At 39.3% G+C, this 12356-nt stretch overlaps 1 non-coding gene across 1 annotated transcript; it reads left to right on the top strand.

Annotated features, from left to right (window-relative positions):
* Positions 1–5405: 5405 nt before the first annotated feature.
* Positions 5406–5536, top strand: LOC118972808 (small nucleolar RNA SNORA18). The gene has a single exon (XR_005061895.1). It is a non-coding gene; the product is annotated as a small nucleolar RNA SNORA18 (small nucleolar RNA).
* Positions 5537–12356: the final 6820 nt, after the last annotated feature.

The following is a 12356-nucleotide window of genomic DNA, read 5'->3' as shown; positions in this document are numbered from 1 at the left end:
AAATTCGATTTGGGGTTTTATTAAAATATGGTGACAATAAGCTGCAGCTGAGCTCTGGCTTCCCCTTTGATTCTCAGTCAAGAGATACACCTTCTCCAGTTTGGCAATTCTCACCTCTCCCTGTTGTCTCCTTGATACTCGGCTAAGAATCAGTTGCCATTTATCAGTATGCTCCTGCTGTTGTTTTTCTTACTATAAAGGTATATGCCTTTGATTCCACATCTCTACCAAAAGTGGGGAGAAAAAACCATCCTGAGAAGGCTGGATGCATTTCCTTACATCAGACCTGCTGCACTCATTCACATTCCTACATGGCCACCAGGACATTTGATTTTCAGACTCCTGATACAAAGTGTCTGTGTCAGTGAAAGTTAAAGAAGTAAGCAGGACCACTGTTGGTGGTATGGAATAGGGGATTTATTATGCAATTGAGGGAGCTGCAGAGAAGGTGACAGAAACCTGGTGGTAGGACTGAAATCAGCTGCTGTAGTTCTGCAGAGCCAGCAGTCAGGAAGAAAAGCTGGATATGAAGCAGGAAAAAAAAAAGACAAATCAGAACACCCTTTTGTCATTCATCACCCCCATCCTCACTGAAGCAGGACCCTGAAAAAGAAGCTGGTGTCCTTCCCCTCTGCCTGGCTCAGGACTCAGATGAGCTGAAGGAAGAGATCCAGCCGGAACTGTGAGCTCAGACTTGCCTGCCAGGCAAGCCAGGACATAAAAAGGTCAGTGACGATATTCATGAGCTGCAAGGGAGTCCTACACTGACTTTCAGAGCATGACTGCTGCCTCCCTTCTGCCTCTCAAATCTCAGGTAAATTTCTCCTGGGGGCAACCCTGACCCAGGAGCACACAGGGAAGGGGACTGCAGGAAATACTCCACCTCAGCTAAGCTAAGTGACCCATACAAAGCCACGACAGTGCTCACTGGTTCAGTTTGAGCAAATCAATTAACAGAGCTCACACACACAATGAATAAGTTTTTATGGCACCATGAGCAAATAAATCTAACCTAAGTATTGGGAGAAAAATGAAAGATAGCTTAGAAAATGTAAGTTTACATCATAACCATTATGCTTCACTACCATGACCAACCCTCCAACCCCACCGCACAGTGCCTTGGACATAAGTAAATATTTAATACATTTTAGTGTATTACATCGGCTAGTTCTGGTTTCCTAGTTAAACATTAAATCCAACATGAGATTCATAATAGGGGAAAGAATAGCAATAGCATAAAACATCTTTTGGTTTTATTAATATTTTATCATTCAAGAAAAAGGCTCTGCTTTTGATCAAGTAAATAATGGCATTTGTATATCAAATGTATGTCTAGACCACAGTTTTCAGTTTTAAACATAAAAATGACCTTCATATCATATAGCCTGATCAATAAATAAATCCTAATTTAAGTAAATCACTAGTATTAAGAATAGTGATATAAATAAGAAGATAAATAATAAATGTGCTATGAGCATTAAACCTTACAGAGTATTTCATCTGTAACAGATATACATCAACTATTTCACAAATTTCTTGCAAACAGGTAAAAATAAATAGGGAATGGAAAAAAGAAAGATTAACCAAATTAACTAGGAAAATTAGACCTTTATTTCTTCAAATAACCAGAATGTTTAAAAAATTCCAATACATCTTTCTCAATTAGCAATATTGAAAAATAAATCAAACATAAAATTAAATCAACTTACAGAATGCCATTTAGGAATTTAGCTTTGTTGGATAAAATAGACTTCTTCACCTGTTCTCATAGTTTTGTCAGGTCTAATCCCCATGATAAATTATTTGTTCCATATCACTCATTGGGAGTCGGTTTCCCTTATCAAATCCTCACTGATACCTCACAGATGCTGATACCTCATATGCGTCAGGGGAGGAGAAAGAATCCTCCCACTTAACTGAATTAGTATGTTCACTTAGTAAGAGTCATCCTCAAGCTAGCCATTGATAGTTAGGAACTTTCAGGAGTAAACTTCACTTTAAGCAGTGTTACTGGATAACATGTTCCTAATTTAACCTGATTACCCATTTGTTTTTAGTAAAGGTTAATCAGTAACTCTCTAATAAGCATTTTAATGGACATTTGAAATTGAAATGGCACACTGTATTAAAAGGAACTTAACATGGAAATATGTAACGTTTCTAAAGAATCACAGCCTTTTATGCAACTTTCCAAAATAAATATATCCCAGTCCTTGAGCAGTATCAGTCCTAGAACAGATCTAAAAATGAAACCCGTGTTTCTTGAACACTGTTTCTTCAAAATGTGTAAATCTAAAACTTCCTAGAAATGATCCTTTCTCTACCCAAAAGCTGCTGAGAGGAAATCTCATGTAGTTTCCAGAACCCTGAGAAATTCCATCATCTCCTTTTAGCAACTGTCAGCAAGTTTAATGCAGTCCAAAACCACACATCAGTGACGATGTTTAAAACACCCATCCCTTTAGTCAAATTTGAAGCATAGCCCACCCAGGGTGATCATGCCTAAACATTATCTGCTTTGCATACCTAATTATTTGTTGGGTGAATGAGTGAACTTTTCCACCAGAACCATATACATGTACACATATGTCAAAAGTATTCAGATTGCTTTAAAAATCTATTCTAGGCCTGTTATAAAAGACTCCTAAGCATCATTAAGTATTTTGCTTTCAAAACCCATTAACAAATATTTACACCCTGGAATAGATCCAATTTTAGAATAAGCTATAGCTAGAGATGATGACAGCACAAAAAGAAAACACAATCTCTCAAACTTAATGGGTCTTGGATAAGAAATTCAAGAGGACTGAGAAAAGTTCTTCAGTTTGGGAAAATGAAATGAGAATAAATAACTAGAGAGCTATTGGTGCCGATTAGTGACTATTTAAATGTGTTGTTAAGTACATATTCCTGATGGATTTATTTCCAATTCAGCTTCAAATTTAGACAATAAGTGAGATGAAAATATGTGTATACCACATATATCTGTTTACAAAGAATAGGGGAGCAACAATCCTGTGGTGGCGTTATCTGGCATTTTTAGTGCTCACTGATGAACAACTCACCAACTAACGCAGTTTTATAGGCAGCAGAAACAAGTGACTTTAGGGTTCCAGACGTCAAATCTATCTATATAGTGATTTGGCAGTATCATTAAGCATATGTATGGAGGTGTTCATTCAAATTTGTGGGTGTTTGAAATAAACAAGAAAACTGAAAATCTATTTTCTTTCCTACCCCACCCTGCTATACACATACACACACACACCACAGACGCCCCTCAGACAGAACACCCTCTAATGGAAAGCATTATTTGGTGGCAACTACAGGGAGGCAGGTGCTCAACTTCTTTGCTCTGTGGCAGTTTCTATGTCACATACATTGCCTTCAGCCTGACTCATGTATGCCTTTCCCCTTAATAACCCAGAGAGGTCCTGGAGTCATAGGTTGCCCCCGAATGACTGACAGCTAGGGAGGCACCATGCCTGCAGTAGAGCTGTCAGCTGCAGTGAGAAGACAGGGCCCGTGGGGAATTCCTTTCTCTCCCAACAAGGAACCTTCACTCAGCATGACCTGACTTGGAGAAAGCTCTGGACAAGGTACTTTCTTTTCCACTTCAAATCCTGCCTTGAAACAAGCTTTCCCTGCCACCTGCAATTGCTGTAAATCAATTTCCAAACAGAAATTACTATGCAAATATGCATAAGCCAAGATGGGTAAAAGGATGACAAGCTGCCCTGACTCCTGTCATGTGCGATGTCCTCTTTCTTCTTCCACAAAATCCCAAGAAATAGAAAGATGACTCAGACACATAGACCTGTGCAACTGCAGATGACCTCAGGAGATGATTATCCAGTCCTGCCTTCTGGCATTACCCACAACCTCAACTCCTCTTGCTTTTTTGGTGTATTGGGTTGTTACTACTGTTGCTTTAGTAAAACCAAAATGCCAGTGTAATCACTTGCAGTAAGAAATACAATTACCAAAGGAACCAGAGACTTCAATTCCAACCATCAACCCATTCTCTCTGTATAAACCTCCCTAACCCTTAATTTTATGTACATTGTGATATGTTGCAGTTCAGTATCTATTTTTCCTTATTAGAAAAAATCTATTCTTTAATGTAGCATTTTAGACTTGGAAAACCCTGTGAGTTATTTGTTAATTCCTTCTCACAGCTCTCTGCTCAGGTGTTCTTCATTTCCAGATAACATTACTAAGTGTATGTGAGTGACCTGAGCTCCTGCATAGATCATAAGGGAGGCTAGGTTAAAGGTCTGCCTTGCATGAGATTTTGAAACTTGTCATTCTAAAAAGGAACAGCAATCTGCTACTGAAAGAGAGGAACAATCCACAGAAGCAAGACCCACAAAGCACCACAGTGGGGGAGCCTTTCCATCATGAGCAGATTCTGCCACGTTTGATGGGCTTACAGATCCTAGCCAGTGCATGGCAGGAAGGTTCCGGAGAAACAGCCAGTTCTGTTATAACGAAGAGAGTCAATGGGTAAGAGAAGTTGCTGAAAATAAAACAGTGGGAAATTTTTCCTTACTGTCTGCCTGGAGCTGATGTAAAGAAAGGCAGAGATATAGACAAGCCCCACAGTGCTTCAGACAAGGTCCTTTCTTTTCCACTTCAGATCGCTCCTGCTAAGTGAAAGAAGCCAGGCACAAGCGCCATATATCATAGGACTCCCTTTATATGAAATCTTCAGAATAGGTAAGTCCACAGAGACAGAGAAGGCAGATCAGATTTTGCCAGGGGGTCAGGAGGAAGGACAGGAATGCCTGCTCACTGGGTAAGGGGTTTCCTTTGGGAATGATGAAGATGTTCTGGAACTAGACAGCAGTGGTGGTTGTATAACATTATGAAAGTACCAACAGTCACTAATGGCAAATTTTATGTTATGTGCATTTTGCTGCAATTCTTTTAGAAACAATGTTCATGGTCCTCCCATGTAGTCAGTGGAGGCTGGGGGAATGGATAGCAGTCCAGAAGGGAGGAGAAAGAGGAACCCCCCAAGAGTGAGAGGGAGGCTTTGGCCACTGCTCCCTCTTCCAAGATTATGCCAGGAGGAAGGCCTTCAGAGGACACTTTGCAATTTCGTAACAAGCACTTTCTCCCATATGTTCAAAGTGCTAACAGATCTGGACTAAAATCTAGCTTGGCTCTTCTAGCTATGTGACGCTTGACAAGTCATATCACCAAACATTCTTAGAGTGCCTACTGTGTGTGTGACCATGCCCCTGGCCCTGCATAGTCCTCTTATTTCATCCTACAAGCCTGTGAGCATTCCTGGGAGCTCCTCTAATTCCCAGATGAGGAGCCGCCTGGACTTAAAAGGGTTCATCATGTTGCCCCAAATCACACAGACAGTAAGAACACAGTTAAGAGTCTTAAGCTTCCTCGAGATCTATCCCGATGGGGCTTTTTCTGTAGACCTACATCGTTGGAAATGCCTCGTAGAGTACATATGTGGTTTCCTTTACTCACAGAACTGTGTGTTAGCTCTGTGGGAAAGAACTACAAGACAGGTCTGCTACACCTATGAAAGAACTAATAGAGAATTTTTTTTTAATCTTAGGTATTTGCATGTCCCAATGATCTATACTATTCTTGGCGTATGACAGCTTAGGAATGAATATGATTTGAACTTAACTCAGGGGTAGAGGGTGTCTGAAATTGAGAGCCAGGCAGATTCATCTCCTCTGACCCTAAATGTTGTCCCAAAGCAAATTGCTTGAAGAAATGGAACTCAGATCACAGGTGGGGAGTTTTTGAAGTATGTCCATATTCATGGAGAGCAAAGAGGCTGAGTCAGAAGAAAATTGGACTGACTGATCATAACTGGATTGAACAAAAGTTTATTTTAAAAGGACTATTTGTATTGAAGATCATGCCTCACTTTGGAGAAGCAAAGGCGATTGGCAGTGGAAGGAATCACACCATACTACTAAGTTCTTTAAAAATTTATTGACTTATGTTGCCTATGTTACATAATAAAACAACCCTTTACAGTTAAAAAAAAAGGAGTCTTAAGCTTCACTTTCTCAATTTCTAAGGATTAAAGATGTCACAAGGAGTAGAGATGAGGCCTGGGATGTCATTGACACCTGGAGTGGCCCTGAGACGCTCACTAAATGGTAGCAAGGATGAGTGATTAGCCTCATAAGGTAGCACCACACAGTAAGGATTTTCCTGATGAGAGAAGTCATGCACTTGTTAGCCATAAGGGCATGACTAGGTGTTCACCTCACCATGCTGTGTTTAAAAGGACACATCCATGACGATGGATCAACAATAGATCAATACATAACTAATCAGAACATCAGGAATGGATGCAATTAGGCACAGGGGCAGAAGATAGGTGCCTATCTGGAAAGCCAAGCTTCAAACAAGGGGAGGGACTGGGGAAGCAGTGGACTCTCATTTGACCAGTTAAAAATGGTTCCTGAAAATATTATCTTTTCAAAAGAGTTCTGGAGAAGCAATGACCTCTGACAGCCCAGGTGCCTCACAGTATGACAGAGCCTATTAATAATAGTAATAATAGCGGCAATGAGCACCATCAGTTGGGCACTTACTACAACCAGGAATTGGACAAAGCATGTCACATATGTTTTCTAAGATACCTACAAACAGATATGGAGTATGTATCATGGTGCACTATCATATTGATGAGAAAATGGAAGCCCAGGATCACACAGCTAGTGAGAGGCTTCACTGTAACTCCAGCCCAGGCCTGCATGACTGCAGAACCCTAGCACTTGACTAACATGTTACCTCCCATGAGGAAGACTACTAGCCGCTTATTAGCAGTCATGGCTGCATTAGGCATGAATACTAAGGGACTCAATAAGCATCAGTATCTATCCAAGGACTAACATTTGCCACAGAGAAAAAAAATAGAATAAAGTGGCCTAGAACTAGCTAAAAGCAGAATACAAAGCAGGAAATTCTGGAATAGTAGGTTCTGTGCATTCTAGCACATCACCAAAAGCAGAGACTGATGTCCACATCAGGCCCACAGGTGCCAATCAGAATTAGGGCCTTCTTCATAGACAAACACTGTGACACCTGTAAAGTCCAAGACCAGCTTTACAGACTTCTTCAAAGTATTTTTTTCCAGGGGGCCCTGCCTCCAACAGGCTAGAGAACTTCTTCCATTCATAAACTATGGTGGTACTCTTGATACAAAAATGCTAAAGGTATAATTGGCCACATATGGAATCTTACTCTAAAAAATGACATAGGTCAATCTTGGTAATAGTAATAGATACAGAAAAGAAACCCCAAAGATTCTATTTACTAGTCTCATAACCAGTTACATAGTGGGAAGAGAATTTTCAGGGTTTCTCACCATCTTCACTGTTTAGTCAACACACCACCCACCAGCAGCTTGTCTGTAAACATGGCTATCTGAAAAACATGTGTGACCACGTGTCATCTTTATAGGCTGAAATTAATTACAAGATTTACTTATCTGAGAGTTATAGAACTCTACAGATATTTGGGTACTGACAGGTAACTGATGGGTATACTAACACATGGATTCTAGATATTTTGTTTTTTACATTTTAACATCTTTGAAATCCAAATGTGTTCTACCATCACCATCAGTCAGTCTGCAGCCCTGACAGAATTGTCATATTCTGCTTATGTGAGAAGCGTAAAAACTTGCAGAATGGATGACATGGAAGAAAAACCCAGAGATAACAGTGGAGCACTTTAAAAAGTGCTGTATCACCAGTGCTTTTGATAGCCCAGAAGAAAATATTAGAAAGCATTGTGTAATAGTTTAGTTGGCACCATTTTTTCTTTTTTTTTAATAAATAAAATAATAGTTTATCTTATAACCTATAACATCTTAGATTTGATGGAATATAGTTTAAACAGCAAATAAACACAATGCAATGAATTTAAAGAATAAAATAACCAAAACCCTAACAATTAAAAGAAAATGAATGTAATTTCCTTTCATTTTAGAAATTCAAAATTTAAAATGTCACAACATTTACGTATAATCAATGCTATCTGAAAGAGGCAACATCTGAAAAAAGACATTGGGAAGTGAACCAGTTTTTTGTTGCTTCTCAAATTTTGTTTAAAACATATTATCTTGTATATTTTTAACATGGAGGAATTGAGGAAATTCTTTAAAATCCTCCAAAAAAGGGCAATAATTTATATTACAAAGTAGTAAGCTTTTAAATTTGAATAGAACTGTGTTGGGCTTCAGATTCTTCCTTTGTAAAATGGGTATTTAAGCAGCTACTCCACTGGGTTATTAAGAGAATTACATGGCTGATACATAAAATGTTTAATAAAGAAATTCACATGGTAAGAAGCTAAGCAATTTGTAAATGTACTATTCTGACCATTATCTTTATAGTTTTTTCATATCCTGACCCAGAGCTCAACAAATATTTTTGTTAAATAAAAGGGGTGAAAAGCAAAAAACTAGAGTGTCATATTTCCGTCATTTTTAGAGATTTTTATCCCCTGAAATGAATTATTTGAAAATGTTATTTTTGAACTTACATAATAGTTTCCACATAGATGCAAAACCAGATGATTTTCAAAGTATTTTTGCAGGAATAGAGGTGAAAAAGTAGCTCCGTTTTCTTTGACAAGGTGGTACTAAAAAGGATTAATGGTTCAGTGCGATCAGGGAAAGATGCAGCCTGCAGAGATTTTCTTGGTATTGGGGTGGAGAGTGAGAGGTAAGGTAGGGGATGGAGGGGAGGGAGGGGAGGAGGGAGAAACTGTTACAATGCACAATCCGATTCCAGTCTTTGAAGAAGCAGATTCAATCTCCCTACACACACACACACACACACACACACACACACATGCACTTTTTTTTTGAAGATCTTGAAAATGTTTAGTCAAATGGGTCTTAAATGTCAGCCCTCTGGTGGGGAAGGAAAGGGCATCACACACAGATCCTTGCCCTGTTTGGCTCAAGCAAGATGTATAAAAAAACAAGCTCAAAACAGAACAAGGGGTAACATAATTATTATCCAAACCTTCTAAAAAAAAAGAAAGAAGGATGGAGGAAGGAAGGAAGGAAGGAAGGAAGGAAGGAAGGAAGGAAGGAAGGAAGGAAGGAAGGAAGGAAGGAAGGAAGGAAGGAGGAAGAATCTTTTCTTGAAATTAAAATGAGACACATCTCAAGAGGTGGTTGTAGATTTTAGAATTTTATGACCAACTTTTATAAAATCCAAAAAATAAAGTATGTTTGATAGCATGCTCCTTCATAAATATATGAAGTGCATAAATATATGCACTTATAGCTGGGAGCACTTTTTGCACATATTCTACATATACATTTCTAATGTGCCTTTTAGAAATATTTACCAGACACTAAAGCACAGTAGAAACCCATCGCTTCATAGGGGGCAGCAAAGGCAGATGAAGGGTGCTGCACGGGAAGTCAGAAAAGGCTGAGTCTCCTTCTAGCCCAGCCCTGTGTGGCCCTAACCAGTTGCACTGCCATACACGTCTGTTGACCTCTTACCTCAACTTTTCAACTGAACTTAAGGATCTCTAAGTCCTTTCAATTGTAACATCCTTTGACTATCATTTGGATTTTGCCCAAGGTGACCTTAAAGTAAATAACAAGTGTAGGGAGCAGTATTTACAATTCCTATCATTCCCTTGTCTTCACTGCTATTCCATCTTACCTCTTTCTACACTTCGAAACATACTGTCAGCCTTTTGTCATTGCACGGGCCAAAACACACACACTTTGAGGGATGAATAACAAAGAATTATACTGTGAGAATTATATGCTGCATTTCATGGACGTGGTGGACATGGCCATAATTTCAGTGCTAAGTATGAAACAGCAAACGTAGAACGCTTGTGTCCCTCCCTGAATCCGCAGGATCCACGTTAACATTTTTCTCTGAGGTCAGTATGGCTTCCATGCACATCCCTTCTCCTCCACCCTCTGCTGGCCAACAGACGGTGACTCTGTAAGCTCTCCCAGCACAACTCCAAAAAGGTGCAATTTAATTCCTAGCCTGAAACACAGCCCATTTGGAAGGACACTGGTCACTAGGGTATTGTTAGTGCCTTGAAATGGCCAAGAGGGATTGCTGACTCTGCGAATATCACACCAAAGGCAGGAATTCTATTTGAATTACTAACATAACAGATGTTTGCTAGGATACACCATGCAGTCTGACTCTACAGTCATGCTAATTTGGCAGGGCTTCTCTTCCAGTTAGTTCTGAGCTGTTAGAGTACACAGCCAGTAGGTTCTTCTGTCTAACTAATAATTGCCTATTATTGATATTAATTAACATTTTTTGCACCTTTCCTTGATTTTGACCTAGTATCTCTTGGTAGTCTAATCACTGTGGCCTATTAAAAGTCAAAATACAAGGGCCTATAGTAGTCACGAGCCATTTATCAAAAAGCAAACAAGGCCAATTAAACGGGTGGCCAGACAGTTGTCTTGATTTGCCGCTGACTGTTTCTTGATCACCATTATAAATTGCTAATAGGGCAGAAAGTACTAAGCGGGGAGCATCTGTGGGGGGCTGGTTATTGCTCGCTCCCTGCCTGGTGACAGGTGAGAGAGAGGCTAGTGATGATCTTATTGATGTGAACTGCCCATCAGTTAGTAGTTATTGTTAAAGTTCATGATGCTACAGCTGATCCTGTCCTGCTGAGAGTCAATCAAATTAATTAGAGCTAGAAATTCTTCTTTATAATTTTAGAGCACAGGTACAGAAAGAAGTCCTGTAATTTGGATCCAAAGGCAGTGAAAAAAAATCTTCATGTAGTACAGTGTGAAAAAAAAATCAGATATTGCTTCTTCCATTATTTATAATAAGGGCTGTGGCTAAAGGTTTTTATAGGCACAGATCAAGAGATCATAATAGAAGCATATTGACAGATTTTTTTCTGCAATACTCCAAGGAACTGGCTGTAGCAGGAAAATATATCAAAACCTTATCATCAGAGCTGAGATCTTCTGTGAAAAATCAATAAAGAGTTATACATGGTTTGAGTTTAAACAGTTCTCTGTAGTCATTTAAACATAGTGCATCTGTACAGCTTTTTACCTCTGGAGACCAAGGTAACCTAGCAACCGCAGGGCTTAAACCGATTAACTACAAATGAAGTACTGTATGCCTATCAAAGCAATTGTTCATCGTTGCCTTTTTGCAGAGACTAAGCTAATTGAACATGATACAGTATGAAGATAATTAACACCCATGAGTTTGTTAATTGCCTGTTAGCATTACAGCACAGGTCTCTTGGTTTCTTTTTAACTGTCTCCTTTGTAGCTTCTTACTTCCCTTACAATGGTGCAGGACCTGTTTAACTGGCAATAATGATACCTTGGACTTTATTAACCCTTTTTAAATTGAAAAAAAAAAAAAAGCCCTGTCTTAATGAAGCATATTGCATGTGCTTGTTAAATGCAAGCTCTCCCTCTATTTTCCCAATTGGTTTTAGATACTGTACAAACTATGTTTATTTTTTTATTTATTTCAAGCCATTTAGCCATTATAAATGCTCTCCCCAAAAATGGCTTTAGTGTTTCCCTTTATTACTCAGCTGCTCTGTTTTTGAGAGCAAGCGATAAATGTCTTTGAGGGCTGGAATATTAATTGAAGGCAGCATCTGGTCAGCAGCTGACCGGCTCCCAGTGTCCAGCTTCTGCTCCAACCGAGCCAGCGAGAAAGAAGCTTTGCTGGTTCTGTTCACCAGGCTCTGAGCTGTGGACTAAATGAACCCCATTTTATCTCTGCTGGATCAGTGCATGGATGCCAGAAAATCAATTGGGCAGGAAAATCTGTTAATCTAAAGTGAATTCAATCTAAGGAAGCATTTAAAATAAAAATTTTAATCATTACCTTCTCAGAAAAGCACTTTTTTCCCTCTAGTCTGTGTGCACACGTGATGACAATGCCTAGAAAGGACCTATCACAAGAGTAATTCAAAGTCAATAGACTTGTCTAGCAAGGAACAATTTGCTTTTTGAGAAGAACAAAAAACAAAAAACAGGGTGGCTGATTACAAGCTGAAGAGGAAATGGAAAGCCCCCGTGCTGCGCGGCCAGAAACAATTAACAACTCAGGCCCAGGATACACACCCGACACCCAGGCTGGGCTTTTCTCCCGTTGAGAACGAGCACCTCGGCTGTGTCACGATTGTTTAACGTGCATTTTCCTGGATGATCCTCTGTGTTTTTCATTACTGTGTCATGGTTAATATTTACTGGTAAGCCAGTCCCAGGAGGGCCACTTTAGTGCCCAATTACAAGTTCTATCATCAATCATAAGTATTATTTATTCAACAAAATGAATTGCTAATTAATAACTGATGAGCATTAT

This window comes from Manis javanica, chromosome 12 (assembly GCF_040802235.1).
Source record: "Manis javanica isolate MJ-LG chromosome 12, MJ_LKY, whole genome shotgun sequence".
NCBI classification, from domain to species: domain Eukaryota; kingdom Metazoa; phylum Chordata; class Mammalia; order Pholidota; family Manidae; genus Manis; species Manis javanica.
This window is presented reverse-complemented; position numbering and strand designations above follow the sequence as displayed.